General features: G+C 52.6%; 1 protein-coding gene across 2 annotated transcripts in view; it reads left to right on the top strand.

Moving 5' to 3' along the window:
- The first annotated feature begins 3,182 nt into the window (after positions 1–3,182).
- The window catches only part of ST3GAL2 (ST3 beta-galactoside alpha-2,3-sialyltransferase 2), a 38,677-nt gene continuing 35,592 nt past the window's right edge, over positions 3,183–6,267 (top strand). Inside the window, exon 1 of one of the 2 annotated variants that reach the window (XM_083753031.1) lies at positions 3,183–3,805. The gene's annotated coding sequence lies outside the window, so the exon portion shown is untranslated. Of the gene's footprint in view, positions 3,806–5,605; positions 5,712–6,267 lie in introns of those variants that run through there. The other variant, XM_083753032.1, reaches the window with a different exon arrangement.

Raw genomic sequence — 6,267 nt, 5'->3', positions numbered from 1 at the left:
GAGCCCTCTTTCCCCTAGATCCCCACCCACCCCGAGATTTGCACTCTGGGAAATGTAGTCCATTCACTCACAAACAGGGGAAGGTCCATCTGCCCGTAGAACTACACTTCCCAGAAGGCGTTATGCTTCGAGCCGGGAGGGCGGGCTGCTCTTCCTTCTTTAAAGGCGCAGGCCCTCCTTCGCTCACATGGGTGCCTCTTAACCAGCCCCTGCGGCGGCAGCAATAGCGATATTGCAGGGTTTGAGTCAGCACCAACTTGCAACGCTAATTCCTTGGAAGTTTTATATGTGTGTGCTTGTGTTTGCGCGCACAGTGGTCCTATGCGCCTTACTTTGAAGAAAAGTCCCCTGAATTCAGCAGGCGTTAACTCTCAACTAGATGTTCAGCCGGATCCTATGCTCACCTACTAGGAATGAGCCCCTAGGACCTTCATTGGTACCCTTGGGTGGATGCCCCAGACCCTGAGCTTTCACTTATGTTATGTACTGAAGTTCTCACCCAGGGCCAGCAGGGGGATACCATAGATAGTTTTCACTCAGGTCCATATATGCAAATAAGGAATTGAAAGTGACGTTCACTGATTGGATAGTTACAGAAAGTTGCTACTGTTGCTTTGTAGTGGAGCTCTGTATAAGCAGGCTGGCTGAACCCTTCAGTCCAGTTCTGTTCTGGCCTGTGAATAAACAAGAGCTGTCTGAAGATTTGCTGTGTCATCTGATATGTTCACCCACAACTTAACAACTTAAATATTAAAAAGTAAGTCTCTGGACCTCCGAGAAAGAAATTTAGGAGGGTACCTTTCCAAGCAAACTATGAGAGTGCCTTTGTGAAGTGAAATGAGCCAAACGCTTTTCACGCCTGTGGCCTGCCACTCTTCTTAGCTAATCAGCAAAGTCAGAGTTATGATTGACGACGAGCGCGTTGTTCCGACACCAGGGGAAAATAATCCCCGTAGTCTTAAAAGCGGTCGTTTCCTCCTCCCATTTAGTGTGCTTTTCCTACATCCTCCTCATTTTCTAGCCCTTGGAATCTCTACCGTTTCCACTGCCTTTACTCCCAGGCAGCAATACTGTATGCATTTTTCTTCTCAGAAAAGTGGTCCCTAAAAGGCTTCTTCTGAGATCAGGTAATCTCTAAAGAAAGTCATTTTCTGCAAATACTACGACATAGTATGTGCAGGCAGATGTTAAAGAGAAAGCCCCCTCTCTCCCTCCCCCTCTGCAAACGTTAAAACATCTTAGGCACTTTTCCTGGTGTGCTGCAGCTGAACACCAGGCACTCCTTAAGAATTTACTGTATTGTCAGCTTGCAGCACCGTAATATATGTCTATTCAAAAGAAAGTCGCTTTGTGTTTAAGAGGCTTACTCCCAGGTAAGTTAGTATAAGATGACAGCCTAGGCTTTGGTTTAGGTTGGCGCTGGGAAAAACCAGTTTTTTTGTACCTTGAACAGCTGCATGGCAGGTAGAATTTCAACAGGTTAAGACTTTTCTGGTATGAAAAAGCCTCACTATGACTGTACTTGTTCTAATTTTATGTTATGCTCTGTTCCCCTCCTGGCAGCCATCCCTGTGCCTTGAGTAGTACAGCCCAAAAGTCTTCAAGCAGGAGGCTTTCTCAGCCTTACCTGAAGGAGTTGAACCAGGAGTTGAACCTGGGACCTTTTTCTTGCAAATCAGGTGCTCTACCACCAAGCTGAAGCCTTTGCTCTTCATGGGTCCCCTTAGCTTGCTCAGGGGGACAGAGCAGGCTGTCTGTGGGCTTGTGAGAGTGTGTAGGTTCTGGGCTATGATTCTCAGGTCCCATCTGCACTATACATTTAAAACAGCATCTTGCTACTTTAAATGGTCATTGTTGTTGTTTAGTCCTTTAGTCTTGTCCGACTCTTCGTGACCCCATGGACCAGAGCACGCCAGGCACTCCTGTCTTCCACTGCCTCCCGCAGTTTGATCAAACTCACGCTGGTAGCTTCGAGAACACTGTCCAACCATCTCGTCCTCTGTCATCCCCTTCTCCTTGTGCCCTCCATCTTTCCCAACACCAGGGTCTTTTCCAGGGAGTCTTCTCTTCTCACGAGGTGGCCAGAGTATTGGAGCCTCAGCTTCAGGATCTGTCCTTCCAGTGAGCACTCAGGGCTGATTTCCTTCAGAATGGATAGGTTTGATCATCTTGCAGTCCATGGGACTCTCAAGAGTCTCCTCCAGCACCATAATTCAAAAGCACCAATTCTTCAGCGATCAACCTTCTTTATGGTCCAGCTCTCACTTCCATACATCACTACTGGGAAAACCATGGCTTCCCACAAAGAATTCTGGGAACTGTTGTGTGATAAGGGTACTGGGAGTTGTTAGGAGTGCTCCCCCCCCCCCCAGCTGCAATTCCCAGAGTTCCTTGGGAAGAGCAACTGATGTTTGAACCCACTCTGGAAACAGGAAATGGGAAATGTAATACAGGAGATGTATTAGTGCACGTGGGGAAACAAGTGTCGGAAGTCTCTTGTGCTAACCATGTGCTGGAGGAGCTGTCCAAAGAGTTGAGAGACAAATAATGAATGACATCCCTCCTCGCGGCAGCAAACTTGGCTATTGCTCCATAAGATGGGACAATCTGAACTCTGAAAGTGGGCATTTGGGGGCGGGGGAGTCTGCTGATTGCTCAAGAACTCCCAGATCAACTATGGGTGCTTCCAGGCAACAACCTGCTCATTGATTTGCTTGCACACACCCCCCACCATTCTTTTTATTGCTGTTCGTTTGGGGAAGCACGCAGCTTTGCAACAACTTCACCTGAGTTCGGCAGTACGTGATGAAGGCAGTACGCTTCTAGACTGTCGCTAACTCAATCAGGCACTGGCAAATTCGGGCCTCACAATTACTGCAGGTTTTGCACATTAAACCAATTCACCCCCACCCCCAAGATCGAGAGTTTTGGGTTAAGGAAAGTGCCGGGGAAATGCTCTTCCTCGCATCCAACTTCCTCGCAAAGAAATCAGTATAGTTCAATAAATAGCCAGTCCCCGGGGTGGGGGGTGAGTTTTGCCAATAGTGGCTCAAAGCTCCCCCACCTTTTAGAGGAGCTGTCCGTTTAGCAAACACAACCACCGAGCTCCCCGCACCCCAGTTTCCTTATCTCCATCCGCTCTCCTCGGAGGTCGGTTTACGCCGCCTTGCAAGGAAGCTCACAGCCTGGCTTTCTTGGCCACCGGTAGCGCATCCGAGGCGACAAGACCTGCTGCGCGCCGATGCCCTGAAAGAGCGCGCGCTCCTCCCGGTGCCCTTGCTAGATGCCTCGGGGCAGAGATCTCGGAAAGCGCCGGGGAGGCGTCCCGCAGGGCTAGGACTAGCTACGCAGCGGCGCCCATCCGGACACAGAGGCAACGGCAGCCCCCTCCCTCCTCTTTCCCACCGCCGAGGCGAAGCTGGCGAGAGGCCGAAGAGGCGGTCTTTTTTTCCCGTCCCGGGGGCTGAGGCAGCTGGGAGCCCCCCGCCCCTCCGCAGAGTCTCCGCCCCTCCTCCCCTCCCCTCCGACGGCCGGCCTCGCTCCCTCCTTCCCGCGCGCAGCTCGGCCGGCGGAGCGGCGCTGAGGATGGGGCGGCGGGGCGCCTGCGGAGGCAGCAGCCAGGAGCCCCGCGGCAGAACAACGACGCTGCCGCTGCTGCTGAGGAGGCCGATGCCGCCGCCTGGTGAAGCGGGGCTGAGCTGAGCTGGGCCCGATGTCGCTAGTCCGCCCGCCCGCCCGCTGCCGCTGAATCCCCCCAACGCCCACCATGGATGGGGCCCGCGGCAGGCGCCGGCCGCAGAAGCAGGTAAGGGGCAGGACGACGACAACGACGAAGAGGAGGCCTGCGCGGGGCTGGGCAGCGAGCAGCTCCTTCCGCCGCCTTTGTCTCTCCGGCCCTCTGGGGGAGTGGGCCCGGCCCGCAGCGCAGCCCAGTGGGGCGGACCGCCTGCCTGCCTGCCTGCCGCAGCGTCGCGAGGGGCTGCTGAGCTGTGGCAGAGGCCGAGGGAGGGCCCGACCGGGGGCTGCTGCTGCTCCCTTCTCGCTTCTCCTGCTCCGCGAGGCAAAGGGGCGATCGGTCGCCGCCGCGCTTTCAGGGGCTTTTCCCACTCGGGAGGGCGCCGCCGCCTTGGGTTCTGTGCGCCCGGCTGCAGCCCAGCGGAGCTCTGCCTGTGAGGGGTCCCAGGTTCCGACCTGGCTTTGCCGGGAGGCCGAGCAGAGCCGGGATCTCTATTCTGGCAGGGGGGCTCCCCAACGCGGAGAGCCGGGTGGCTTGTGCCTCCGGGATCCCTCCAGCTCCTGGCTTGAAAGAGGGGCTGCCTCCGGCCGGGCCTCTTGCCGGCTGCCCCCCACGGAGTCTTCCTCAGCCCCGAAATCGGTAAAGTTCGGTCTGCAACCGGCGTGTTACCTTGCCACGCTGTTCCCTCTGCATTCAGTTGCTTCTGGGCATGTGCAGAGTGGACTGCCTGCCGCAGCTGAGAGCAGTTAGAGGCAGCACCTCTCTCGGTGCCCAAGAGTTTGAAAGGGGGTCGGATTGTCTCCTGAGGGCACTTCAGTGGCAGAGAGTGCTGGAGCGGAAGACCCCAGGTCCAGCCCCGGAAGAGCTGCTGCCAGTCCGTGTAGGCAGTACAGGACAAGATGGATCTGACGGCAGCCTTTCCCAACTACCTGCCTTCCAGATGTTTTGGGCTGCGCTTGACTCCAGCATCCTACAGCTGTGCTGGGTGAGAGGAGTTTCAGTCAGAAACATCTGGAGGGCACCAGACTGGGGGTCCGCCCACCCCACCTCATTCTCTGTTCCCAGCAATGGTCAGACAGGAGTCTCAAAGAGAAGCCCCACAAACAGGACATGATGGCAACATTGCATGCTCTGAGCACCTGCTGTCCAGATGTAGACTGCCTCTGGATGTAGAGGTTGCATTTAACTGTGATGTTAGACAAACCTACAGAGGGAAGGCCTATGTCAGTGGCAATCATTGCCCCTTGAGGTGAGGGGCTGCCCATAAGCTGATGGTTTGTTTTGCGTGACTGAATGGACTTTTATCCTTACTTAACAATCTGCTGTCAGTAAACTTCATTGCATGACCCTGAGGCCTAGTTTTTAAAAGAGCTCCGACTTCTTAACGTCCTATGTATCAAATTTTTGCATCTTGATACAGAGCACCACCGAATCCTGTGTTTCAGGTCAGCCTTGTAAATGAGCCCACAAAAGTCTCTAGTCTGCTAAGAGACTGCTAAGAGCCTGCCCTGGAGGATTCCCGGCTGTCTAGTAAGCAGACTGGGGGAGGAGGGAGGGAGAGATCATTCTGCTGCCCTTGAGCCATTGGGCCAACCCATTTGCTTTCTGTGCTGGTAGCCACAAGGGAACTGACTTTCCTTCACAGCTCAGCACAGAAAGCAAGTGGGCTTGGATCTGCTCCTCCGCTAGCCTGTTGTTGTGTTTCTGTTTTGGCTTCCCTCTCCTCTGTGTCTACAACAAAAACCAAGCCATGCAGTGATCTCTCTCCCCACCAGCCCACTCACTTGCCAGCATGGAATTCCTTGTTGCCTATAGCGACTAGGCTTGCTATTTAAAGCTGGTTCCGATGGGTTTCTCTCTCCAGCATTTTGCACAGTGAAGACGGATAGAAAGAGTTGACACAGCTTCTCCCTGCAATTTCTGCTCTCCAGCAGCCCTTTGCCATCATGGCCCTGGCTGGCTTCCATTTCCTGAGGTATTTAATTTGGTTGTCTTTATGCCTTTAGGAAATAACACTTCAAATGTCTTAATTTCCTGTTTGCAGTATGCACTTGTCTGCTCAGGGTTTGTGTTCCTTTTTGTTCTCATTCAAGGGCAAAATGCTTTGCACTCTTCCCCCCCCCCCCCATTCTTATGACTTCCATAACCCCAGGCAGAGTTGCAGTTGACTGTTAGTAGATGCAGTAGAATGGCAGCTTGTATATTTTTGAATTTGCACCTTCTTGTATTTAAACACTATTGCACAAATATTTCCTTCCCCCCCAAAGGCTTTGCATAAGTTAGTTAAAGACCAGTTAAAAAGTGAGTGAATGAAGCACATCTAGTCCATGATAATATTATTAATGTTCAATTAAAACCAACACTGAATTATTTGATGAAGAGGATCTTAAATCAAATGAATATATAGACAAAATGCTTCATTATGCAGTATGCTGAACTCTTGTTCCTCTGTGATACATACTATCTGAGCCTCTACTATAGTCGTTTCAAAAGAACTTCCAAGTTTCCTTAATGGATTTTAATTCTTCCAT

Source organism: Podarcis gaigeae (genome assembly GCF_964106915.1).
Source record: "Podarcis gaigeae genome assembly, chromosome: 8".
In the NCBI taxonomy this organism is placed as follows: domain Eukaryota; kingdom Metazoa; phylum Chordata; class Lepidosauria; order Squamata; family Lacertidae; genus Podarcis; species Podarcis gaigeae.
Note: the sequence above shows the minus strand (reverse complement) of the source record. Positions and strands in the feature narration are given on the sequence as shown.